Source organism: Apodemus sylvaticus, chromosome 23, assembly GCF_947179515.1.
Source record: "Apodemus sylvaticus chromosome 23, mApoSyl1.1, whole genome shotgun sequence".
NCBI lineage: Eukaryota > Metazoa > Chordata > Mammalia > Rodentia > Muridae > Apodemus > Apodemus sylvaticus.
The window spans coordinates 42,614,652-42,642,259 of record NC_067494.1 but is presented as its reverse complement, the minus strand read 5'-3'; the positions used below and the strand labels follow the sequence as shown (position 1 = coordinate 42,642,259).

At 43.0% G+C, this 27,608-nt stretch overlaps 1 protein-coding gene and 1 pseudogene across 1 annotated transcript in view; both read left to right on the top strand.

Moving 5' to 3' along the window:
• Positions 1–27,608, top strand: part of Prkn (parkin RBR E3 ubiquitin protein ligase) — a 1,193,927-nt gene that overhangs the window by 689,291 nt on the left and 477,028 nt on the right. The window lies entirely within an intron of this gene.
• On the top strand, positions 22,919–23,839 carry LOC127674220 (ubiquitin thioesterase otulin-like; annotated as a pseudogene).

Here is a 27,608-nt window from a genome sequence, read left to right as displayed (position 1 = left end):
CACAGAGCAATGTGTGGGTGGGTGGAGGGTGGTAGTTTTGCTGGTAATCAAATCCAGGGGTCCTGTACAAGCTAGGTAAGTATATATGCTGACTGGGTTATATCCCATTTATTGTTTTCAGTTGAATATTTTCATTTCTGTTCTTTTTACATAGTCATGAATCTCATGGATAGAATTTACATAAATTGGGCATCTTCTATTCTTAGCACTACCATTATTAGAATTATTTGGTTGTTTTTTTCAGCATCATTGTAGGATTGCTTTGATCATTTGTAATGGGAAGAGCCATCCCATTATACATAAAAGAGTCCACCCAGTTCTCCAGGTGTAAGAGTGTTAGAATGAAAACAGACTCCACTGGCGTGTGCACCACTGTGCGTGTCTCAGTGACCTAGGGATCCCAGTCTCCCTTCAACACACACTGCCGAGCCTGCAATGGAGACATTCACTCTGAATGACCAAGCCCCAGTCCACCTGTGGAGAGAATGTCAGTGGTTATTAATTTTATTAATTATTATTTTTATTTAACGTTTTCACATAGAGATCCTAAATCAGGTTTGTCTGACCTGCCCCCCATTGACAGCTAAGAACGTGGAATGAGACAAAATTGTCAATTTACTTAAAATATCATAAGGCATATTTTTGTTGTAACCCAACTGGGCTGTCCCTAACTGTGAACTTTGTAATCGATGCCATGTGTCAAAAGGCTGGACACACCTGCCCTAAGTATTTCTTGTGACACCCAGGGACTCAGCTGAGATAATGCCAGTCCACACGGGGAACTCCAGAGCTCTGATCTCTAGACTAAGAAGCGGCTGTGTGGGTGAATGCAAGCAGAAACCAGCCCCAGGTCCAGATCGGACCAGAGTGAGGTGCATCTCACTCTGAAATGGGCAACCGAAAGAAACAGACGGAGATGCTCAGACCAGGTTATTATCCACACCTGTGCATTTACAAGATCCAGATGTGGCTGGTCTGGTTTAGACTGTGGCTCTATCTATTGCAGTCAGCACCTCTACAACACACTGTGACTGGAACACAACCCATCTACCCATTTGTAGTGTCGTTCCTGCTGCAATGGCGACAGAGTCGGGTGGACTGACTAACCTTACACTTTTATCATCTGCTCCTTCCTGTATAAGACAGGGTTCTCGAAAAATCAGAACTGACAGAAAGAACAGATAAACAAGGAGAGGGATTTATTAAACCGGCTTACAGGAGGTGGTCCAGGTAGACTAACAGTGGCTCTGAAATCTCAGGCAGGTGTCTATGTTCTAGAGGACTTCTGGAGAGCCACTGGTCTTGGGTCTGAGTTGGAATCCTGAAGGAGTTGTATTTAATACTGTCCATAACATAGAATAAATATGCTTGTAAGACAGAATGAGGGCAAGCAGGCAAGGGGAAAAAAATCAAGTGTCTTGTGTCCTTCTGTTATCTTGGCTGCCACAGGTGGTGTGGTCCACATTTAGGGTGCTTCAGATAATCTGATTAAGAAAATCCTTCCCAGCATCTTGGGTTTTAATTGATCCTAAGATTGGCCATCAAACTTCCCATAATAGCTTTGCTGAACCCCCTGCTCAGATAACATGTTTGCCTCGTATGGAGAACCACAGGGCAGCTGCCATCCACGGAGAGTCATTTGAATATTACAGACAGAGAAGTGCCCAAACAAATTTTACTCAATCACGCTATCACCTAAATTATAAGGCTTTGTGCCCTTGCGGGTAGTTTATTATCTCAGTGAAATCAGAAACTCCAGGAAGCCAAAGAGTCAAAATGAATTATCTGAAATCTTATTGGGGAAGACAGAACCCTGAGTCAAAACTCGCACATCAGCATTTTATGGGTACGTAAAGAAGATGAAGGTGTGAGCTACTTGCGCTGGAATTCATCATGCCCCCATGCGTAGGATTTAATACGCTCCTCTGGTCCAATGTGTCACAGTAGGATTTTCAAGTGAAACCAAGCCACAGAATGAGTTTTAGCCCATAGCTGTGGTCTGCTGTGTGTTGCCATGGGCCCTGGAATTTCATTCTCAGGCGCTATAAGCCAATGGACTTCCTTACTGCTGGATTTAGCAGGCAGGCACAATATCTCAGCATTCACTGCACTGGAATAACTGAGGAGCGTTATGACACCAGCATCTCCTCTCACTAGTAAATTCTTACCCGAGTCCAGGGGCTTTTAAATGAGTCACAGATGTCAGTGCATTCTGAATCAAACAATCAGGTGTGTGTGTGTGTGTGTATGTGTGTGTGTTTGTGTGTGTTTGTGTGTGTTTTTGTATGTATAGGGTGTGTGTGTGCATGTGTGTGTATGTGTATGTGTGTGTTTGTGTATGTTTGTGTGTATGGTGTGTGTCTGTGTATGTGTGTGTGCATGTGTATGTGTGTATATGTGTGTATGCATTTGTGTGTGTATGTGTGTGTGGTGTGTGTGCGCACACACATGTGCGTATGTGTATGTGTGTATGTGTGTTTGTGTGTGTTTGTGTGGTGTGTGTATGTGTGTGTGCATGTGTGTGTATGTGTGTATATGTGTATATGCATTTGTGTGTATGTGTGTGTGTGTGTGTGTGTGTGTGTGTGTGCATGTGCTCATATGGGGTGCAGTTGACCTCAGAGGGGAAATGGCATCAGATCCACTGGATCTAGAGTTTCAGGTAGATGTGAGCTATGTAACTAACGTGGGTGTTGGAAACCAAACTAGGGTCCTCTGAAAGAACACTACCTGCGCTTCCCACTGGATACCTCTTCATCCTCAAATCATTCAGGTTTTAAAAACCAGCAAATTAATATGACAATGATGTGGCCTTATAGCCATGGCACACTTTGAATTTTCATATTGATCTCAAGCACCTAGCCCCACACTGGGAAGCGCCGGGCACATGCGCAGATCTACCCTGTTTTCTTAGGAGCACATTCCTCTAGCACCCACATGACCCCTTTCCCTGTCTCTGTACTATTACCGCTCTTAAAAAAAATAAAAGGGGGATTCCATTTCCCTCCTTATCTGTTGCAAATGCCCATATTGAGTTCCAACACCTGCATCTCTTCACAGCTGCCTGGCTGCTGATATGTCTCTAAATGCACCATTCAGGAAGCCAGGTACACTTTAAACATCTGTTTTCAGGGAAGCCTACTTGAAGGGTTTTTTTTTTTTTTTTTTTTAGCAGAAATTTACAAACACTGAATAAGGACTAGAGGGCAGAAGGTACCCAGGCACGTAGGTGTAACTTTCCACTCTAGGAGGGTCCTACCAGTGTAGTCAAAGGCTTCCCATTTTACATGAAAGAGTTTCTTTAAATGTTGGACCTTAGGAATACACAATCAGTATAGGAAAGAGTCTGCTAGATTCTTGCAATCTGGACCATCCATATGGATCTGAAGACTGTTCCTGGTAGAAGCTCTTAGAACAAATGTTGTGAAAGCACAGACTGGGGTCCTTTCTTCCATGACCACCCGTGACACCCTGCCAATGGGAACAGAAGCAGGTGGAGGACAGAGAGTATCCAGGAAGCAAATGCAACTCTACCTAAAATACAGACATACAAAGACTCTCCTCAGGGCAGAAGTCAGCATAGGCTGACATGGCGGTGGGCACAGAGCCCAAGGACACCCATCCTTCCAAAACTTATACAAAAAGTGGATGCTCCAGCCAGGCAGCACAGTATGTCTTCATGTTAAGATGGTGGCTGTTCATACCTGCTGAGAACAGTGCCTCATACAAACATCATGTGTGGGCAGAGTAAAGATTAAAAGATATGTGTGTTTCTGCTTCTATAAATTGCCTATCTACTCATGTTTTCTAAATTGAAATCAGGCATACTCGAATAATAGGTTGGAAATACTATGAAGAACAGAATCGCATTTCTCCATGTCCCAGAGCTCCCTATTTATGCTCTAAATGTACATGTCTAAAAATATAATTATGGGAAGATGTTCAGATATGGAAATTTCCATCATCTATCTTAGCACATATTATCTACACAAAAAGTGCACGTGCCACATACATATGCTGCATAGCATAAGGGATTTTTCTTTCATGAATGGTTTTCCACCCTGAAAGTACAAAAATATTGAAATTCACTGTGTATTAGCATTTTTAATAAGATATTTTAGAAGCTGCCATCTCCACATTTAATGTTCCCACGAATGTGCTCTTCTAAAATTAAACACAAGAACACAAGCGTGCTGTGTGAATACATCCCGAGCTCCCATTTCTGCTCTTCGTAGCAGGCTCCAAGCCTCTCTCCCGGAGAGACATATATTTTGACAGAACTTCCAATATCACATGCATCTGCATCTCCTCCTCGCGTGCCTAATTCCTGAAATGGAGAAAACAAGAGAAAGCTGTACGCTGTTGCTAAGTAGACATCCTACAGATTCGAAACAAAAACGAAGAGTTCCAGAACACATGGCAATTATGTAAAATCAGCTTTCGCTTCCATTATCTAAAATTAAGATCGCGCTAGAAAAGAGTCTATAACAGACAGTTATCCGAGATCATTTTCAGAGAATCAAGTTGGTACCTAAAAGAGTGCATTGCTCTTCTTTGCAAGTTCTTTCACGCTAATTATCAGAAAAAAACGGGATGGCCATGTACAATCTCCCTGGCCATACACTATCTCCCTGGCCTGGCCAGATCCAGCTGTCATCCCCTTGTCGTCCTGGAGACTTGACTGAGTATGGCCTCAGTGTTCTTGGTCCATCAACCCTTGTTCGACTTCTGTGTGCAGAGAACATCTGGGACAGATGATGCAGAGAGCTCAATTAGCAACAATGTGGCTCCGTGGAGAATCACTTAGAGAGCTTGAAAAATACAACTTCCAGAAAGAAACTCCAGAAATACAGATCTCTGTAAGATCTGGAGTGGAATGCAAGATTCTATGCTTTGAATACATCCCTAGGCAAGGAGGGCGTGGGCCAGGGTCAAGGAGCCATGAAACCTCTGGAACACTGGAGGGAACAGGATGAACTGACCTTCCGAGTCTGTTGTGTGTCACTTGAACAGTGCTCGTGGCTGTATACTCAATTGGAAATGCATCTACATCTTCACTAAGGCACACATAAACCTTCCCAGGGATCTAATTTAAAAAAGCAGAGAATAAAGGCATACCAAGTGCATCCTTCAATACGATGGTAGATTCATAAATGGAGAGTGCCCACCCTTAGGGTGCTATACAGCAAGACTGATGTATGGGTGGGACCTGTGAGTCACATGGGGCCTGACCCTACAATGACTATGCCTGCTTCTCTGATACTGCCTAATCTTTCCTTTTTGATCAAAGAGGCCTGCATTTTCATTTTGAATGGAAGCCCGCAAATCGGTAGTTGGCCCTGCAATATAGTAATCTTTCACAGAATTATGCGAAAAGTCAAGCACAAAATAACATCAGATATTGAAATGAGGAAACATGGGTCTTCAGAGCTGAAATTCAGCATGGTGGCTATCTTTGAGGCAACAATATACAATGATCTTTTTATACAGCCCTATAAGGCCCATACATGGTATCTTAGAAATGGACTCATGCCCTAGCAAGGGTCCTTTAGAATTTGGTTTGGGATTGCTAGATATCCAGTAATAAAAATGGCAACACACACACACACACACACAATATCCTGATTGTGATATAGAACAAGACTCGGGTAATTGGCCAGGTCTATTGAGAAAGTGTGTTTCACTGTGATTTGAGAGATGTATTCCTTTCATAATCAGAGCCATTCGCTTCACACCTTCTCCAGCCAGTTTGCATTGAGAATCCATGTGGTATTTTAAATAAGAATAAGCTCACATGTTTGAATGCTTGGTCCCACTTGGTAGAACTGTTGGGGAAGGACTAGGTGGTGTGGGTGGCATTGTTGGGGATGTGTCACCGGGAGCAGGCTTCGGGGTTTCTTCTCTCTACCTCCTCCCTGTGGACCAAGATGGGAGCTCTAACTACAACTTTAGGTGCCCACTATTAATCTTCATTTCACCCTCATAGTCTCTAAACCCTCTGGAATGGTAAGCCCAGCTCTTAAATACTTTCCTTTATAAGTTGACATTGTCATGGTGTTTTATCACAGAAAGTAAATGATATACTCCCATTCATTCAGAGCCCAGATAAGGGAGAGGGCAACTGTCAGACACAGCCATGTTCCTTGACCACATCTCCAACCAACTACCATGTCAGTAGTTGCCCTGGTTGCATAACTTGGGTGTAAAATGTACTTATTCATACCCCCTCTTTCATGATCACTCTGGTGGAAAAGGACCTCTGCATCCACTTGTATAGATTTGGTGGAGACTGAAACGCTATCTACCTCATAAGCTAATTGCTGCAAACTCACAACTCAAATTATTTTCAACTAAGACAGGGATTAAAATCCAATATGAGATTTCTGTGTCAGCTTTCAGTCTTGATTTAAAAGTTCAAAGTTCAGGTCACATGGTAAAAATGTGTGGCAGAAAATTCACTAATGGAGTCCAGGAGATGCTTGTGAGAATGGTTCAGACCACTTATGAGGCAACTGAAGCTATTGTCATCTGGAAGAGTAAGAGAACCCAGACATAGGCACTTGGGGACCAGAGTGAGGAACAACAGTGGGGTTGGAAATCATTCAGAGTTCCACACTGAGCAGATTCAAATTAGAAGTAAACACTTGGGGAACCATATGGCCCAACTGCATATCTATGTTATTGTTAGGCCAAGGACATATGTGGGATCCACCCATCATGTGAGCTGTAGCCCTGCAAGGCCCATGCATGGTGTCTTAGAAATGGCCTGGTACTCTAGCAAGAATCCTTTAGATTTCAGACTGGAGTTGTTAGATATCTGATAATAAAAATGGCAATGAATATATTTCAAAAGGAATTGAATTATAATAAACTCTTAAAGTCCTGCCTTGAGAATGAAAATTTTTAATGGTTCCCAGATGGTCTTTTTCAGGAGGATGGAGAGGTCTTTAGAGGCATTTGATGTCATCAGTCATTGAATGAAGCTTAAAGAATTCCATGAGCATTAGCTTTCAGAAAAATATAGCAATGCTATGAGAATAGGAAAAATTAATTGTGAAACAAAAGGAGGACTATAGAAAAGCACTGACTGTGTTCTAAATGATAGGGTTCTGATCTAAAATGACACTAGATACTGTACATTTCTGAAGAAGAAAAGTAAAAATTAATGAAAATTATTGGTAATCTTTAAAGGTGAAAATAACCTCCCCCAGAAGTCGACAGTCTCAAAACCAAAGGTGTTGGAAGATACTCAACAATGCATTCTATCAAGAAAGAAGATGTAACAATCAATAATAATCAGTATGACTCATAAGAAGGCAGAGGTGTTGAAGGTGAATTATTTGCTGCACACCCCCCTCCCCTGTTGACTCTCTCATTCACTAGGAGTACACATTTTAGGTTACAAGCATGGGACAGAGATGATGGCACTGGTTAAATGACAGTAGTGTGCAGTAACCTATCAGGTTCAGTCCCTCAGTGGGACATCAGCAGAAGGGACCATGGGATATGCAGTCCAGCTTGTGTTGCTACCCACATAAAAATTAGCACTGTGGGGACATTCCCTCTGAGCAGACAAGTGCAGGGTGACAGCAGTTCTACCCATGGCATCAAGACATTGGGACCTCAGGTGAAATCAGGAAATTTCTCACATATTAAGATGTATCCTCCATCCCCCATGCCACTGCCACTTCAGGAGGAGGACACTTCTGAGAAGGTTGTGACATTATTCCTGAACTATTATGTCACATAGAGTTTCTGGCCCATCTTAGGTCCATTGTATAGAGCAGCTGATGAGAATGTGTTTGTGGAGAAAGCAGGTTCTTACAAATATTATCTAGAGATGAGAAATAATTATACAGTTCCTACAGCATTTTCAGATCTTCATGGAAAGTGAGTGTCTAAGGCAAACTTAATAATAAGACAAAGGGAAATTATGGGTTTTAAAATAAGGACCTTTTCTGAAAAGGACTGTTTTGCTTTTGCAGTGATGCCCTGTCTAAGTTATTGTTCTGTTCATGTGATGAGACACAATGACCAAAGAAAGTTTGAAAAGAAAGAATTTGAAAGGGGGTTTAGAGTTTCAGAGAGTCAGTCCATGACCATCATGACAGGGAGCATGGCAGCAGGAGCCAGGCACAGCACTAGAGTAATAACTAAGAGCTTACATGCTGATCCACAGGCAGGCAGCAGGCAGAGAGGAGAGGGGAGGGGAGATGGGGAGACAGGGAGCGGAAGAGAGATGGGATGAGAGAGAACGTGAAGGAGGGAAGAAAGGGAGAGAGGGAGGGAGGGAGAGATTGACCCAGACCTTTGAAATCTCAAAGCCTACCCCCAGTGACACACCTCCTCCAACAAGGCCACGCCTCTTATCCCTTCCCAAATAGTTCCAACAACTGAATACCAAGCATCCAAACTTATGAGCCTCTAAGGGCTAGTCTCATTCAAACTACAACATGCCCGCTTTGTAATCCAATACCTCAATCATCCGACTAGACCTTTATACAAAATAGCTTTCTTTCCACGAAGAGGACTTCTACTTTTTTGCCCACCAGTGTACCTCATGGCTGCCCTGGAGTTTGTCCTGTCTAGGGTTCCTTCCCTCTCTTTTGGAAGTCTCCAAGGACAGTTAGCAGTGTGGTTGTCACTTTGTCATATAAAATGGCATAGGATGGAGAAAGGGGAGTTCTTTCTGCTTCCTGGTTCTTTCTCTGTTTTATACCCACAAAGTTTTCAAACAGTGCAAATTATAATTTACACCACACGATGTCTCACTTAGGTTTAAACATGTAATGAAGGAAATAGAGTTTGGAATATTAGAGAGATAGTCTCCGCAAAGATCTGGAGTGAGGGGCTGGGGGAAGGTCCCAGAAAAGAGCCCTTAACATTAAGGGAAGGCACAGGTACTAAAAGGGATTGGGGTTGTGATGGGAATTTGGGGGTAGTCAGTGTGGAGTTTTCTGAGAACTTGGTTTTATTTCATTCTGACTTGCAGCTGATTCGTTTTATCGATCACCCTTCCCAGAGCTCACTGCTCTCTCACGGCGGCATTGGAACTAGCATGTTCCCTACCCAATAACCAACAGCATGCCAGCTCACATCTAGGTCTTTTGAAAAAGCAATTACTATATTTCTTTATACTTATCAGTTCACAATTTGACCGAAATTGGTGGTAGCTTCTTACTAACCCTCTGGAGACTGTCTCTATTTGAAACGCTGGGGCAAAGGAAGACAAAGACAGGAAAGACAACAGGGCTCCAAGGCCTGGGTAATCTAGCAGGGCAGAGTCAAAGCCTGTGCTCCCAAGAGTCAGAGCCTGAGCCAATGGTTCTTAGTCTTACTGTGAAAAGACAGCAGTGTAGAATGGAGGGATGAGGGGAAGAGACAGAGACGGGAGCATACCTCAGAGCACTGGCATGAAAGTGGAACTAACTGGTTGACTCAAAGGACCACTGTCACTCATCATGGGTAGCAAGATCCGCCATATGGTCAGGTGCCTAGTAAGGCCAGCATTGGGCACAAAGTGCTGGAATTGACTGTGGTGGTCAGAACCAAGGAGATCCGAGGATGAAGGGTCTTACATGGTGAAGAGAAGAGTCTAACATCTCTCTTGTCTCAGCACAGTTTCATTTAAAGCCTTATCCCTCAGTGAACTGGACAAAATGTGAGAAATATAAAGGTCTATGAACACCCCACACACTCTATAAAAATCTGACTCTGATTAGTGTGTGACTGCATACAGATTTAAAGTGCTACAGATGTGTGGTCAGGATTCATCTACCTGCTGTACCTCCCCCATCTTCTCATTCTTCCAAGACTACACAAGGGGTTCCTTTCCAGCCATATTCCGCATGCTGGCCCCCATCCCTTGCTGCCTCTTCCTCATACCCTTGATCCCTCAGTCTTTCTGTCTTCCCCGTAGACTTGCCATGGCAAGACATCAGATCGTACAGATGTTCATCTGCCGTTTTACTTCTTCTCTCTTCCCCTCCTGAATATAAACCAAATGGGCCAACAAAATGTCCGCCTTGATCAGCACTGTGACCCCAGCCCCTGGAAAGCACGTGGCAGAATTAATGCTCAGTGAAGTATCCCTGAAGCCTTAGAGTAATTGGCAATACAGATTATTTTTGCATCTTTCTGTGACACTGAGGGCATTACAAAAGGGCCCTGATGCTGCTCTGAACTCAGCATTCAGGGATGCTGGGTTTATCCTCATGTGCAAATGTGGTCAGTATTCCACAGTAATAGATTGAGTGTTCTGAACAGAGACCAAATCAGCAGGAATCAAACACTGCAGGCTCAAGGGGATTCTCAAGAGGATTCCCTACCAGGATCCACAGGAAAACACAGGAATACATCTTACATTTTATATACTCACCAAAAAGTGCCTCCACGTGGTCTTGCTTTTGTCCCAGAATTGGTATGTGGAAAGACTCTCTGCTGTCAACAGCAATGAAATGGGTTCTGGTCAGCCTCATTCTCCGGGCCACAAAACAACCATTGGAAGTGTCTGTCTTTCCTTGTGGAGTCTAGTGTGGTCAAATATAGACCTTTCTTTCTCACAGTTTGAGGTATGGCAACATCTGCATTTTAAGCGAGCAGAACTCGGGTTCTCAGGTCAACGCTGGCTTTAGACTGACTGAAGTGTTGGTCACAAGTCGTTCCTCCTCTGGGTCCTTTCTGGATAGGCCAAAGTTAATGCAACATAGGAACACATCTGTTTTTGATGACTGCTCCCAAGCTTCCATAGGTGTTCTTCTCTGCCAGGACATTTTGGGGTCCCTCTCTAAAAGTGAGGTGACTACACCTCCATTAAGAAATTATTATAGTCATAGAGTGTAGTTTCTGAAGAGGAAGTGATTGAAATGTGTCCCAGTGAAGCAGGTGGCTTAATGAAAATCATGGAACTGTCTGTACACTGAGCTGACTCTGAAAGTCAAAGTGGGTAGACCTTGACATCTCTGATTCTATTGTGTACACCACACTGCTTGTGCAGTGGTCTGGCTGTAGACAGTGACTTCTGCCACCACCCATGCATGCTTTGTCCTAGAGACACCTGCTGTACTGGCTGGTTTTGTGTGTCAACTTGACACAGGCTGAAGTTATCACAGAGAAAGGAGCTTCAGTTGGGGAAGTGCCTCCATGAGATCCAGCTGTGGGGCATTTTCTCAATTAGTGATTAAGGGGGGAGGGCCCCTTGTGGGTGGTACCATCTCTGGGCTGGTATTCTTGGGTTCTATAAGAGAGCAGGCTGAGCAAGCCAGGGAAGCAAGCCAGTAAGTAACATCTCTCCATGGCCTCTGCATCAGCTCCTGCTTCCTGACCTGCTTGAGTTCCAGTCCTGACTTCCTTTAGTGATAAACCCTTTCCTCCCCAACTTGCTTCTTCGTCATGATGTTTGTGCAGGAATAGAAACCCTGACTAAGACACATGACTTCCCTTACAGAGCCCACTGGGGTCCTCTTAGCTGCTTGTAAACACATCCTAACACCAGGCTTCAGGAAAAAGAGAAATCTCTCCTATGCTTTCCTCCGGGGAAGCCCTAGAAGGAAGGTATACCTGCTCCTTGTCAGGCAGGCTTTGTGAAGCTTTGGTTTTTACCTGGAATGACTGCCTTCAACAGGGAAAGCATGCTTCCTCTCCTGAGTGCGCAGGTGTGTCTGGGCACAGAGGGACAACACATCAATCTTCTCTCTCCCACCTTCTACCCACTCCCCAAGCCAAGGACAAGAATTCCATGCTGGGGAATTATGAAGGGCCTTACACAGAGCTAGGCCTGAGCTTAGCTTATGGCCCAAACTGGGAAAATGGAAGGCCTGACCCTCTCAGTTCCTTTAGATGCAGAGGTAAAATGTCTTAGTCTGTGTCCTGGGCAGAAGATGGAGTGTCTGACATTCCATTTGGTCACGATAAGAATCACACATGTCAAGTTCTTGGTCCCTCTATGCCTTGTTATTGTAATCTCCTTATGCCTCTAGATTGAGCCCCTGCATTGTGCCAATCACAAAATCAGACCAGTAGCATTGGACTGGTCTATTGAATCCTCGGCATTCAGTAGCGTTCACAGAATTTTATGAGGGAAATGTGGCCTTTTCTCCTTTTTAAAAAGTTTCCATATGACCACCATATCTGTCTTTTTATCTTCCCCTGATCTCCTAACAGCTGTTCAGTTATACAAAAGGAATATCCCATGAATCTTAGCCTAACTCTCCAGAATTTCCCAGTTACCTTCAAAACCACCTTCTGCAGGAGCTTAGTAAAGCCATCGTGGAAAATGAGGGAAAGAGGATTCATACAGACATCCAGCACTGTTCCTGGCACACAGTCTACTATCAATAATTAATCATTATCGATTAATAATTAAGCATTCACTTCTTATTGCATTTCCTTCCCAGGCCATTGGGGTGTTTTCAATGTCCCTGCTGCTATCTTTTTTTTCTGCAATTAATATAAAATATTGATAACTGTCTGATTATGAAACATTTAAAATATTCTTCTGAGAAGTAAATAAATCAGGCTAGATTTTTTTTTTATAGGTGACTCTGACTCATGCCAGAAAGGGGTGGGAGGTAATAGCACAAAAGATCCCTCAGCAGCACAGCCTGAGATAATGATGTGAAATGTATATTATTTGGAAATGTGTTATAGAATGATTTATCTAGCTTGTGTGTGTGTGTGTGTGTGTGTGTTTCTCTGTATGTGTGTTTCTCTGTGTGTTTCTGTGTGTGTGTGTTTCTGTGTGTGTTTGTGGGTGAGTGTGTGTGTGTTCTAATAGTTAACTAGTTATAGTGGCATGGAACTGTGGAGAGCATTAGAATACAGACAACTTGTCTTCACTGTTACCAATGGTACTTGTACTGGCTGGTTTTGTGTGTCAACTTGACACAGGCTGGAGTTATCACAGAGAAAGGAGCTTCTTTTGGGGAAGTGCCTCCATGAGATCCAGTGTAAGGCATTTTCTCAATTAGTGTTCAAGGGAGGAGGGCCCTTATGGGTGGAGCCATCCCTGGGCTGGTGGTCTTGGGTTCTATAAGAGAGCAGGCTGAGCAAGTCAGGAGAAGCAAGCCAGTAAGTAACGTCCCTCCATGGCCTCTGCATCAGCTCCTGCTTCCTGACCTGCTTGAGTTCCAGTCCTGACTTCCTTTGGTGATGAGCAGCAATGTGGAAAGTGTGAGCTGAATAAACCCTTTCCTCCCCAACTTGCTTCTTGGTCATGACGTTTGTGCAGGAGTAGAAACCCTGACTAAGACAGTACTTGAAATCCACGTCACCAGCTTTTCATCTCCTTATCTTCCCAATCCAACCACAGGCTCACCAAGCACAGGCTAACCTCTAAACACTTGCCAGATAGCACCTTCCTTAGTTTTCTTTGAACACAATGAAACTCTCATTATGTCTTTATGGGTCAGTTGATTTAAAAATGAAGAAAGGAGATTTGTAAAATAGGCTGATATCAATCTGTAAGCTCAAGTCAGCTTTGTATTTTATCTTCTCCAGGCAGCTGGGCATCCTGGGCAAAACCCCTTTAAGATCTGCCTTGAGTCTTGGCATTCTAAGAACCTCCAGGGGCTCCCTTCCAGGCTGCACTGTGGTCTGCCCTGAGAACAAGACAGGGGCTTGGCCAGCAGGAAGAGGAAATCCAGAGAAACGATGGGGTGTTCTTTCCAAGGGAGGACCCATAGGGTGTGGTGACCAAGCAGAATGAGAGAGGGAGAGGACAAAGGTGACCAGAGTGGACTGAGAGAGAGTTGTGATTCTAAGTGTGTAGCAAGGTCCTCTGGGTGTCACATCAGGCCTGGGGCATATCCCCATGGCACCAGCAACAGTTGCCTTAAGGGAATTTGATGCTGATGCTGGCATCTTGTTGGGCTTCTACCTCTATCACAGGTCGCACGAGAGCTCTTCAAACACGTGCCTTCTCCCTTACAGTTTCATCCGCTCTCTTTTGCATCATGATCTACTTTAGAAATCTGTGAAAATGTGGTTCAATCCCAGTGAGCTCCACATTATTATTTATAGACCATTTATTATGCCATTTACAGAGCCTATGAATGCTGGGTAGAAAGATCTCCCCCCCAAAAAAGTGCAACTGTAATTATATCATGCTCTAGCACACAGCTCACCCACCATCAAAGTCTGAATCAGTAGACATCCGGGACCTGCTGCGAGGGCCCAGCCCCACAAGCGCTTTTGATGACAGCACACGGCAGGCTGAACAGCCAATATTTCTGTCCTCCTTGTAATTGGCCTTCCCTGCTGCATAATTTATGTTTGACTTTGATTTTATATTTCTTCACTTTTTCAGAATTCATGCTCAATGAGAATAGCTATAGCTCATTGGCGGGCTGGGCTTCTCCACAAGCACGGGTGCCTCACAGCCAGGCTCGCTGTCTGCTGCAGCAGTAGCCTCTTGACTTACCATCCTGCCTCTTGTAATTGTGAGTTACAAAAGAGAAACAATAAGCAATGTTTTAAAAAGAGGGAAATGGAAACGTTACAAACAAAACCTGGGAGGTCTCCATGGCTAAAATTATCATAGAGGTTTTAAAATTCATTTCTGTTGTTTTCGATGGGAAAAACTCAGGTTAAAGAAGTTAGAGGCGGGCCGGGGGAAGACGGTTTGGCCAATAAAGTGGCTGTCATTTAAGTATGGAGAACTGTGATTGAATACCTAGGATTCATATTAAAAATGAGAGGGATGGTAGTGTACGTCTGTAACTACAGTGTCAGTGAGGTTGAGACAGGAGAATTCCAGAGCTCACTGGCTAGCCAGCGAGTGAGCACCAGCTTTAGTGAGAGCCCCTGTCTCAAAAATTAACAGAGTGCTATAATGCAGGACACACAACCTTTGGTCTTACATGTATGTACATATCCATACATATGTATATACATACATATATGTGTATATGGGTACTTGCACACACAAGATTCATTGATAAGAGGGCTGACAGAATTGCCTAGTTCTCTTAGCGTTACCTGAGTCTCTCATCAGAAGCTAACTTTTGCCTGTTTATGCAATCAATTTCAATAAACACAGTCATTATTACTACCTTCTACTTTTATTCCCTGCATTGCTACTGCATGTCTTTAAATACTACACTTGTTTCCCTACAAATCCATTAGAGGCCAGCAAATTAAGGTCCTGTGGCCAAACATGGCCAACACCTTATTTTCATCTAGCCTGTGGGCAAAGAGTGTATTTTACATTATCAAAAGATCGTTAACTTAAGAATAGAACTTGTGAGACATGGAAATGATACACAAGTCAATGAAATTTCATCAAAGCAACATAAAGTGAGTGCATGTAAGTAGATTGGATGGGGCTCACACTGAAAGCACTTAGTATGTGGCCTTTCCCAGGCATCTGGGAAAGTAATAGTGAAATAGTGACAGTATTGCCGTAAGAAGACAGTACAGGGGCTGCAGAGGCGACGGTTCGGTGGTCAAGAGCACTTGTGGAAAGAGGACAAGAGTTTGGATCCAAGTTGGACAGCTCAGAGCTACCTGTAACTCCAGCATCATAACACCATGTACTGATCCCTGTGGATGCAGTCTTATGCGCGCGCACGCGCACACACACACACACACACACACACACACACCAATGAATAATAAAATAATTCCTTTTTTAAAGAAGAAAAGAAATTATGACCTACACACCATCTCCAGCTTGAATGCTAATCACCTCACAACACAGAACAGAACTAAATGCTTAACATAAAGACAGGTGAGGAGCAAAGGTGTGTGTCCTCCAAAGGTGTGCTGTCAGTGGCTTAGAGCCCTGGATCAAAATCAGGACCCATGATTTATGCTTCAGTTCTGATCACAAACTGAAGGGACTCTGGTGTGCTGTAACTGCAGCCCACAGAGCTTGCTTTGTCAAAGGTCTGCACCCCTCACCCTCCTCATCCGTCAAAGCCATCCCTAGAAGGAAAAGTCAGAAACCCCTGTCCCATATTCAGCCTCTCTCAACAGGCTAGGCTTCCCAAGGACCTTTCTGCTCTTGCTCTGGAAAGTGCACAAGTCAAGTATTCCTTAGATTCCTTTCCCAAGTCCCACATGCTCTGGCTTTCTCTTAGCACAGAGGCAGGTGGCACTGACAGCCATCTTAGACTGCCATCTTGAAACCTTACTGTGGCCCGGGGTTAATTCTCACACGGATTCTCTCCCCTGTCTCCATCAGAAAATACCATGTTTGATTTTGGAAATCCACACAGACAGACTCTGAATTTTGGAAATCCACACAGACAAAAAATGAGACAAGCTCATTTTGACTGAGGTATAGCACAAGTACACCTAGCACAAGAGAAAGAGAGTGCACCTGCTAAACATAAATTATCTGTTTAAGTTAATTCTCTTTGTGTTTGCCAGTCCTGAGCAGATTGCTCATTAAAAAGAAGAAAGGAAAAAACTTGCACACAACTTTCTTTCTTTCTTAAAAAAGCTGACAAACAGCATCGATAAATAGGAAAGACATCTGCCTGGTATGGAGTACCGTCTTGTGATATATAGCCTTTTATGCTATTCTCTACCTCAAAAATTCAACGTTCTTTTGGGATAAATTTGTCAAAGCAGAAACACATCCCAAAAATAACTATAATTGCAAACAAAGCAAACATGGCTTTGAGCACTGAAGTCCCCCGGGATCCTTTGATTCCATGGAGATGCTCGAACAGGGGCACCTTGGTTCTTCTTAGCATCCACACTTGGGTCAAAGTCATTTAGTCAGAATCATTGCTTCATAATATTAAATTAAATCACAAATGGACTCTACCCTGCTTGATATTTCATGGCCCTATTTTGCTTTTGTCTCTTACCATCAGATTTGTTTTCTGCATGAAGCAGGCATTGTGGAAGGGCTCTGATTGCTGGGATCCTCTGAGAGGTAGGGCTGGGTTGTGTCTGTGTCACTTCAGCAGAGCCCTGGTTGCTCTGCTCTAGCCCTGAAGGACAAGAATCTCATTGAAGCCCAACCTCACCGCCTCAGCCTTGTCAGTTCATTTGGCTGTCCTCCCAACAACTCTGACCAGCAGCTATGGGGCAAGCTCTGCTCATCTGAAACCAATAGAACCTTGATTTCTCTGTCACCACAGGATAGCAAACCAGTGGAAGGTTGAGGTCCCCTTGGTAAACTCCACAGGCTGCCGGTGAAAGGTATACTAAGAATCTTCCCACCTGACCCCCATGTTCAAGAACCTGACCCTCGTGTTCAAGAACCTAAAAGTACTTCTAAAGCCAGGATGCATCTGTGTTCACTCTGAGGAAAAGAAAGTACCAGTTCACCACAGTGGGTCGAATTGTGAATTAATACACCACACCATTGTCTCTAGAACCTTACTTACATGCAAAAGAATATTTACAGATGGTCAGAATTGAACTGTGGGTCCAGAGATGAGATAGACATCCTCACTTATATGAGTAGATCCTTCTTAGAGTAACAGGGGGAAGCTGAGGGCACACAGGTAGAGTCAGGAGCTATATAGCCACAGTGCAGAAGGAAGAGCCACCAGCCACTGCAAGGGAACATTGGAGATGCCCCATGGTAGAGCGTGGTCCTTCCTATCAATCAGTTCTTTTATTTATATTTTAATGAGTTAGTTTGTATTTATTTTCTGTGTAGGTGTATGTGCATGCATATTCAGGCGCATGCATACACTTGTGTATGTATGTGTGTGTGTGTCTGTGTGTGTGTGTGTCTGTGTGTGTGTGTGTGTGTGTTAGAGTGCATGCATGCATGTGCATGTGAGATGCTGTCAACTGGAGGACAAGCTTGGCTGTTGTTCCTTTGGACTTCTCCATCTTTGGTTTGTTTGTGTTGTTTTCGAGAGTCTTTTCCTGACCTGAAACATGTCAACAGGCTAGACTAGCTGCCCAGGAAGCCCAACAGAATAGACCTCGGCTCTAAGCTAATGTGTGTTAGCACTGCCGGTGACCCTGAAGCCAGTCTGCCCTTTAGCAGGAAATGTGTTTCGGAATTTATAGAAACTCACATACTTGTGTGATTGAGAGCTTTCGTTTTTTTATTTTCTTGAGAAGCGAAGGGGAAAATAAATGAGGTGATTTCAATACATATTATAGGAATAATTCTGAATCTGAATCAGAAGAAGAAAGAAAAAAAATCTAGGAAGCCCCATATACTGTGACTGTCTTCTGTGAGACACAGAATGGATGGAGTTCTGCAAGAAAATGTGAGATGGTGCTTCATTGATTGTGTATCACTTATAACAAGAAGGATGTATTCATTCTAGTAAATAAAATAGGATAATATAGATATAGACATAAAGTTCAGAATCCATTGTGTATATGCAGAAAGTTTATATGGAAGTGATGTTTTGATTCTGTTGAATCTCTATGGGCATACCTCCTCTGAACTATTCTGAGAATTATTGACCCAAGAAGGCTCAGCCAGAAAGCTGGTACACTGGTCAGGTTTCGTTGCCTTGACACAAATTAGTCACCCAGGGACCCTTATCTGTGGAATTACCTCCATCAGACTGGCCTGTAGATTTATCTGTGGGGAATTTTCTTGAGTAATGGTGGATATGGGCAAGTGGTTCTTAGTGTATAAGAAAGCTGTCTGAGCAAGCTATGAAGAGCAAGCCAGTGAGCAGTATCCCTCTATGGCTTCTGTTTCAGTTTCTGCCTCCAGAATCGTACCTGGCTTCCCCTGATGGTGTGGGTGGTGACCTATTAAACCCTTTCCTCCCTAACTTGATTTTGGTTGCCACATTTCTCACAGCAACAGAGACAATAAATAGGCCAGCTATTTTTTGGTTGTGGGCATGGGAGGCAGTCCTGATGTCGGTGCAGTAGATGTTATTAGACTCATGTCACAAACTTAAAACTCTTAAGAATGCCTCCTGTTGCCTAAGTGAGGCAAGGAGGCTTAATGCTGGAAAGTGCTAGAACTCCCTGATGCAGGAGTTGGTGGGGAGCCAGGCAAACTCCCACCACCAACCTTCAAATCCATTTCATTTGTCTGCTGCCTCATACAGTTCGTAAAAACGATGAAGTGTGGTATATTTTGTGATTATAAAAAGAGAAATAGGCACATGAATATGTTCTATGGGGTGTGGTGAGGTGTGGGGGGAAGGGCTTGCCTCAGTGGGACCATGCCGAGGCATCCCGTCCCTCTGAGGGACCAGCCACACATGGATATAGCATAGAATAGGGTTTATTTGGGGCATGGGGAGGGGAGTTAAGAGAGTAGTAGAGGCAGAAAGAGGGAGAGAGTAGAGAAGTAGAGGCTGGCCATCACTACACGTGGAGAGAGGAGGGAAGGGAATGGGGAGAGACAGGGAACAAGGGGGCAAGAGAGCGGAAGAGAGGGAGGAGGAAGCAAGCAGCCCTTCTTACAGTGGGACAGGCCTACCTGGCTGTTGCCAGCAACCATGGGGTGGGGCATACCTGGCTGTTGCCAGGTAATTGTGGGGTAGAGCTTAGTCAGAATGCTAACACCAGATGACACAGAAAGTGAATGGAAGCTGATAATCCTGTCTGCTCCTCTTCAGATCACATTACCGTATGGATTCTTGTGTGGGGGACACTGATGTCTACACAACACTGTGCACTTCCATTCTTGAACACAGGCTGTATCTTCATCTCATCAGACCCGTGCTGAAACATCCTAGGGGAACCTATGACCTCTGTTAGGCTCTCTCTGCATTCTCCTGGAGTGTGCATAGAATAGCTTGCTGTTTCTGACAAGGTCTCCTCATTTTCCCAATTCGCATAACATTTTTTTCCAGGAAATTTTGCTGATATATATTAAACTGCAGGATGATTTAAAATATTCTTGACATTAAATAAGATAAAAATGAACATCAAGAGTATTTAATATTAAAGTAGGTTTACATTTCTTCACTAAATCTGAAGCTTCCTCTCAAAGAAGAGGGCTCTTGTGATAGATACCCTATATCAAGCTAAGGAGCTTTTCTTCCTAAATCCTCTTGCATTTATGAAATTGAGGGCCTCTGTTTGTGGTATTTATGTGTGTGTTTATGTTGTGCGTATTTATGTGGGGGGAAGTGTGTTTACGTGTGTATTGTATGTATGTGTATTTTTATGTATGTATGTGAATGATTATGTGCATGTAATTTGTGTGATTATGAGTTTGTGAGTGTGTTAATGTGTGTGATATGTTTTTATGTATGTGTGTGCTTATGTATGTGTGATGTATATGTATGTGATTATGAGTTGATGTGTGTGTTTGTGTGTATGTGATATGTGTGTTTCTATATGTGTATGTTTATGTGTGTGTTGTACGTGTATATGATTATGTGTTTATGTGTGGGGTATATATATATATATATACATATATATATATGTGTGTGTGTAATTATGCCTTTCTATGTCTGTTTATGTGTGTGAAAAGAGAGAAAGAAAAACAGAGACACTGAACTTTTGTTTATACTTTCCCATTGTCTTGCAAGGTAGCATGAAAATTTTCTATACCGTCTCCTAATTCGACACATCTACCTATGATTCAGATATTCAGTGTTCACTAAGAATTAAAGCGCTGAGTTTAATCCCCACTGGGAGGTATTTAAATGATGAGATTGAACCTGACTGACTGCAGTATTTAATGATCCAACCTATAGGAGGGGATTAATATTAGGGAGAGCCACAAGAGTGTTAGGAATCCTGTGTGTTCTGGTGGCTTTCTATGAAGTAAAAGGAAGGTCTGAGGTAAGGCTCAGTTGTAGAGCCCTTGCCTAGCATGTGCACAGCTCTGGCTTTAGTCCACAGTCCCATAAAAAATTAAAAGCAAAACAAGAGTGGGAAGAAGGTAAGTGGATATGAGTGTGTTTGTTTCTTGTCACAGGATATCAGCATCATCTCAGGGCGTTGCCATAGGCCCATCGTTGGATGCAAGTGGTTAATCTTGGATCAGAACTATGATCCAGAACAATCTTTTCTTCATAAGTAATTAGCATCAGATATTTTTGGTACAGCAACAAAAACCAGACTAGGACAACTGACATAGGTTGTCTGTGCTAGACTATTAAATCCTTGGACTAGCCCCTACTCCATTCCAGGTCTTTTAATGTGCACTTTATTCAATTAGATAGTACTCATTAAGATTTCACATCTATATTTTTTTGTGGAATTGCCCTATGACTTCATTCCTGGCATTGTTATTATCCCCTTAAGTATCAAGGTTATAATAGTCTCATTAGATAATTAGACTGTTTTCATTATTTGGTTCAATTTATGTAAAATAAAGATTATCTGTTAAGTCTTATTATACCAGGAGGAAGAAAAGCAATGTAAAAAACAGGGAATTATATTTCACTGCAACACAAACTTAAAGTTAGTGAGAAAGTAAGCAGTAGTAATTAATAATAAAAGACTAAGTATCAGGCCAGATAGGGACTGATGTGAAATGCCAGTGAATCCTCAGAGGCATGGCAAACTCCTCTGTGTACTACTCGAAAACTTACCAACGATGCTAGTAGATAGGTTAGGCTGGTTTTAATAGGTATTATCCCTTTCTAAATTCCAAGGAAGAAAAGACAGAGGCCTGGGAATAAGGAACTTTCCTGCACCTCCTTAACTCTGATAACACATCAGAGTCACAAGGAGGGACCTCAAATGTCTCCTGCCCCGACCATATCGCAGCACTGCCAAAGGGAGAAATGGGTGGGCGGGGGGTCTGTGAGCTTATAAAGTAGCTCAGGTTCTGAGGCAAGAGGGGGCTAGGAACCAACTTTTCGCATGCAGTGACGAGCCATCAGGTTTTGTTCTGAGTATGTGTGATACATGTTCATGTGTGTGTATGTGACTGTGGGAGGGACACACTGTGCACATGTGTCCAGGCCAGAGGTTGGTGTCACATGCCTGCTTCATTCTGTGTTTTGTTTACTGATATAGTGTCTTCTACTGGAACTGGAGCCTCTTGTTTCCCAAAGCCCAGCTAGCCAGCTTGTTCTAGGTGCCTGGAGTCTCTCCTCCCAAATATCGGGGTACCAGGCAGCCTCTATGCCCACTGAACATCGCTCATGGGTGCTGAATGTAACCCCCGTCAGCACCCATCAGCACCATCACTGACCCCCATGCATATGCAGCACTGAGCCCCACCCCCCTAACAGAGTTGTTTCATTAATCGTGATCCTGATGTAATAATGGTGACAGTGCACAAGACTGGCAATTGGAGGAGTCTTCCATTTTATTCTGTGCTATTCTTTAAAACCCACTCTCTAAGTTAATAGGTAGGTCACAAGGCTACCCAACCTTCCAGCTTAACCATCTCAGGGCTTGGGGCTCTGTGGAAAACGCTGCCCTTCACAATTAGAGTCAGGACATCTGTTCTTTGAGCCAGTCATCCTGTACCCAGTAGTCCGTCGTGACGTAGCAGTCTGTCTCACTTCTTAGGCCACTGATAATGTTTCAGAAATGTTGGGATCATCGTGTTCATCATCAGAATGCTATGTGACACTGGACTCTAGTCGCTGCTATGCTCAACAGCTTGATGGGTTTGAGGATGTCCGTGTAGGAATTTTAGAAGCAAAGATGAAAGCCTACGCAATTGTGGATGGACCAAAATACAATACGTTTTCTCTTTTCTTGTGACATTCTGTGAGTCAAAGGATGGCCTTCCATCATGAAGTAGTCTTGGCAACACTCTTAGGACCTTGTGCAACTGAAGTCACTTTAGTTTTCTAGAAAAATGTCCAGATAACTTGGTCTCTGCAAATTGGTGATATTCCTTGCTCTGTGGAATACACCATGTCATATTCTGAAACTTCATTACAGTGCTTGACCAAACACTGACATATTCTTGGTATAAAGGTGAATTTTAAAAGATATATATAGATGGAAGCGCTCTGCGGACCTCGCGGTGTGCGGGGCTGCACAGCCACAGCTCCAGACAGCTGGATGGCAGGGCCCGGTGTGGCCATGGATGAGTCGGGGAACCATGCCCCAGCCCGGAGCGTGGCCCGGTGCAATAGAAAAGGAGAAAGGATTGCTAATACATGAAAGAGGGATATCAGAACCCAGGTTAAGTGTGGCTCCTGAAATGGATATCACAGCAAAAAAGAATGGAGAGGAAATACTCAGAAAGCCACATGTATGAAAAAGGACTACGAGGAAGTTTCTCAGAAGTTCACTTCCATAAGCCAAGTCCGTGGTGATAACTACTGTGCACTGAGGGCCACGCGGTTCCAGGCCATGAGCCAGCTGGCCGAGCCGCCCCCCTGGCTGCAGGACCTGGAGCTCATACTGTTACCAGAAAAGCTGATAAACAAGTATACCTGGATCAAGCAGTGGAAACTTGGACTGAAATTTGATGGGAAGAGTGAGGACCTGGTTGAAAAAATTAAGGAATCTCTTGCCCTGCTAAGGAAGAAGTGGGTAAGCCTGGCTGCAATGAGGACTGCTGAGGTGAGGCAGACAGCTTGTGATGAACTGTTCACTAACGAAGAGGAGGAGTACAGCCTCTATGAAGCCGTGAAGTTCCTCATGTTAAACAGAGCCATCGAACTGTATGACAAGGAGAAGGGAAAGGACGTTCCGTTCTTCTCTGTGCTCTTGTTTGCCCGAGATACATCAAATGACCATGAACAGCTCTTGAGGAACCACCTCAACCAGGTGGGATACATGGGTGGCCTTGAACAGGTGGAAATGTTCCTGCTCGCCTATGCTGTCCGCCACAGCATCCGGGTGTACCGGCTGACCAAGTATAACACGGAGGAGTTCATCACAGTTTACCACACCGACCCCCCCCCCCCAAGGACTGGCCGATGGTGACCCTCATAGCTGAGGACGACCGGCACTATAACATCCCTGTCAGAGTGTGTGAGGAGACAAGCCTGTGAGGGGCACATACATGAGCTGCCAAGAGATGCGCATGTGCAGCTCCTCCCCTGGGGCCTCAAATCCTCAGCTCTCCAAGGACAATCTGGGAGAACTCTCAGGCCCCTGGGGCCAACTGTGAACTGTTCTGGTCTGAAGACTAGCTTTTGATAATGAGAATTGATTAGCCACGCCTTGACTCATTGTTCTGTAACGCAGTGGTTCACTGACAGCTTCAGCACATGCCTTTGGAAGGGACAAACTGTGTCTCCAGAAGGCAGATGCTTTTGGGTCTGAGGAAACTGTTTGGAAAGGAATTTTTCCAATGAAAGTAGAGATAGAAGCCAATAAAGAAGAAAGGCAAAAAAAAAAAAAAACTTAAAGAAATGCAGGAGAACTTGCGTCAACAGGCAGAAGTCATGAAAGAGGAAACACAAAAATCTCTTAAAGAATTACAGGAAAACACAAACAAACAAATGATGGAACTGAGCAAAACCATCCTGGATCTAAAAACAGAAGTAGAAACAACTAAGAAATCACAAAGTGAGACAACTTTGGAGATAGAAAACCTTGAGAAGAAATCAGAGGCCATAGATGCAAATATAAACAACAGAATACAAGAGATGGAAGAAAGAATCTCAGATGCTGAAGATACCATAGAAACCATTGACTCAACTGTCAAAGAAAATGCAAAATGCAAAAAGCTTGTATCCCAGAACATCCAAGAAATCCAGGATACAATGAGAAGACCAAACCTAAGGATTATAGGTATAGATGAGACTGAAGATTTACAACTGAAAGGGCCAGCAAATATCTTCAACAAAATTATGGAAGAAAACTTTCCTAACTTAAAGAGAGAGATGCCTATGAATATACAAGAAGCCTACAGAACTTCAAACAGACTGGACATGAGCAGAAATACCTCCCGTCACATAATAATCAAAACCCCAAATGCACTAAACAAAGAAAGAATATTAAAGGCAGTAAGAGAAAAAGGCCAAGTGACATATAAAGGAAGACCTATCAGAATCCACACCAGACCTCCTACCAGAGACAATGAAAGCTAGAAGATCCTGGGCAGATCTCATGCAGACTCTAAGAGAACACAAATGTCAGCCAAAACTACTATACCCAGCAAAACTCTCATTCACCATAGATGGAGAAACCAAGATATTCCATGGCAAAACCAAATTTACACAATATCTTTCCACAAACCCAGCTCTGCAAAGAATAATAGGAGGAAAACTCCAATACAAGGAGGGAAACTACACCCTGGAAAAAGCAAGATAGTTACCTTCCTTCATCAAACCCAAAAGAAGATAACCACTCAAATATAAAAAGAACATCAAAAATGACAGGAAGTAATAATCACTATTCCTTAATATCTCTTAACATCAATGGTCTCAATTCCCCAATAAAAAGACATAGACTAACAGACTGGATAAGGAAACAGGACCCTACAATTTGCTGCATACAGGAGACACACCTTAGTGTCAAAGATCAAAGCTACCTTAGAGTAAAAGGCTGGAAGACAATTTTACAAGCCAATGGTCACAGGAAACGAGCAGGAGTAGCCATTCTAATATCAGATAAAATTGACTTTCAACCTAAAGTCATCAAAAGAGACACAGAAGGACACTTCTTGCTGGTCAAAGGAAAAATCCACCAAGAAGAACTTTCAATTCTGAACATCTATGCGCCAAATGCAAGGGCACCCTCATTTGTAAAAGAAACTTTACTAAAGCTCAAAGCACACATTGCACCTAACACAATAATTGTGGGGGACTTCAACACTCAACTCTCCTCAATGAACCGATCAGGAAAACAGAAACTAAACAGGGACAGAGTAAAGCTAATTGAAGCTTTGGACCAATTGGATTTGACTGATATTTATAGAACATTTCACCCTAAAGCAAAAGAATATACCTTTTTCTCAGCGCCTCATGGTACCTTCTCCAAAATCGACCATATAATTGGACACAAGGCAGACCTCAACAAATATAAGACAATCGAACTAATCCCATGCCTCCTATCAGATCACTATGGTGTAAGAGTGGTTTTCAATAGCAACAAAAACAACAGAAAGCCCACATACATATGGAGGCTAAATAATACTCTATTCAATGACACCTTGGCCAAAGAAGAAATAAAGAAAGAAATCAGAGACTTTTTAGAATTTAATGAAAATGAAGGCACAACATACCCAAATCTTTGGGACACAATGAAAGCAGTGCTAAGAGGAAAACTCATAGCTCTGAATGCCTCCAAAAAGAAAATGGAGAGAGCATACACTAGCAGCTTAACGACACACCTGAAAGTTCTGGAACAAAAAGAAGCCAATTCACCCAGGAGGAGTAGAAGTCAGGAAATTATCAAACTCAGGGCTGAAATCAATCAACTGGAAACAAAGAGAACCGTACAAAAAATCAACGAATCCAGGAGCTGGTTCTTTGAGAAAATCAACAAGATAGATAAACCCTTAGCCAGACTGACCAAAGGGCACAGAGAAAGTATCCAAATTAACAAACTTAGAAATGAAAAGGGGGATTTAACAACAGAAACTGAGGAAATCCAAAAAATCATCAGATCCTACTACAAGAGCCTATACTCAACACAACTGGAAAATCTGGAAGAAATGGACAATTTCCTTGACATATACCAAATACCAAAATTAAATCAGGACCAAATAGATCATCTAAACAGTCCCATAACGCCTAAAGAAATAGAAGGAGTCATAGAAAGTCTTCCAAGCAAAAAAAGCACAGGACCAGATGGTTTCAGTACAGAATTCTATCAGACCTTCAAAGAAGACCTAACACCAATACTCTTCAAACTATTCCACAAAATAGAAACAGAAGGAACACAACCCAATTCCTTCTATGAAGCCACAAGTATGCTGATACCAAAACCACACAAAGATCCAACAAAGAAAGAGAACTTCAGACCAATTTCCCTTATGAACATCGATGCAAAAATACTCAATAAAATTCTTGCCAACCGAATCCAAGAACACATCAAAACGATCATCCACCATGATCAAGTAGGCTTTATCCCAGGGATGTAGGGTTGGTTCAATATACGGAAATCCATCAATGCAATCCACTACATAAACAAACTCAAAGAAAAAAACCACATGGTCATTTCATTGGATGCTGAAAAAGCATTTGACAAAATTCAGCATCCTTTCATGCTTAAAGTCTTGGAAAGAACAGGAATTCAAGGCCCATACCTAAACATAGTAGAAGCAATATATAGCAAACTGGTAGCCAGCATCAAACTAAATGGAGAGAAACTTGAAGCAATCCCACTAAAATCAGGGACTAGACAGGGCTGCCCCCCTTCTCCTTATCTTTTCAATATTGTACTTGAGGTACTAGCTCGGGCAATTAGACAACATAAGGAGCTCAAAGGGATACAAGTTGGAAAGGAAGAAGTCAAACTATCATTATTTGCAGATGACATGATAGTCTACCTAAGGGACCCAAAAAACTCCACTAGAGAACTCCTACAGCTGATAAACAACTTCAGCAAAGTGGCAGGTTATAAAATCAACTCAAGCAAATCAGTGGCCTTCTCATACTCAAAGGATAAGCAGGCTGAGAAAGAAATTAGGGAAATGACCCCCTTCACAATAGCCACAAACAGTATAAATTATCTTGGGGTGACTCTTACCAAACATGTGAAAGATCTGTATGGCAAGAACTTCAAGACTCTGAAGAAGGATGGAAGAAGACCTCAAAAAATGGGAAAACCTCCCATGCTCATGGGTCGGCAGGATCAATATAGTTAAAATGGCCATTTTGCCAAAAGTA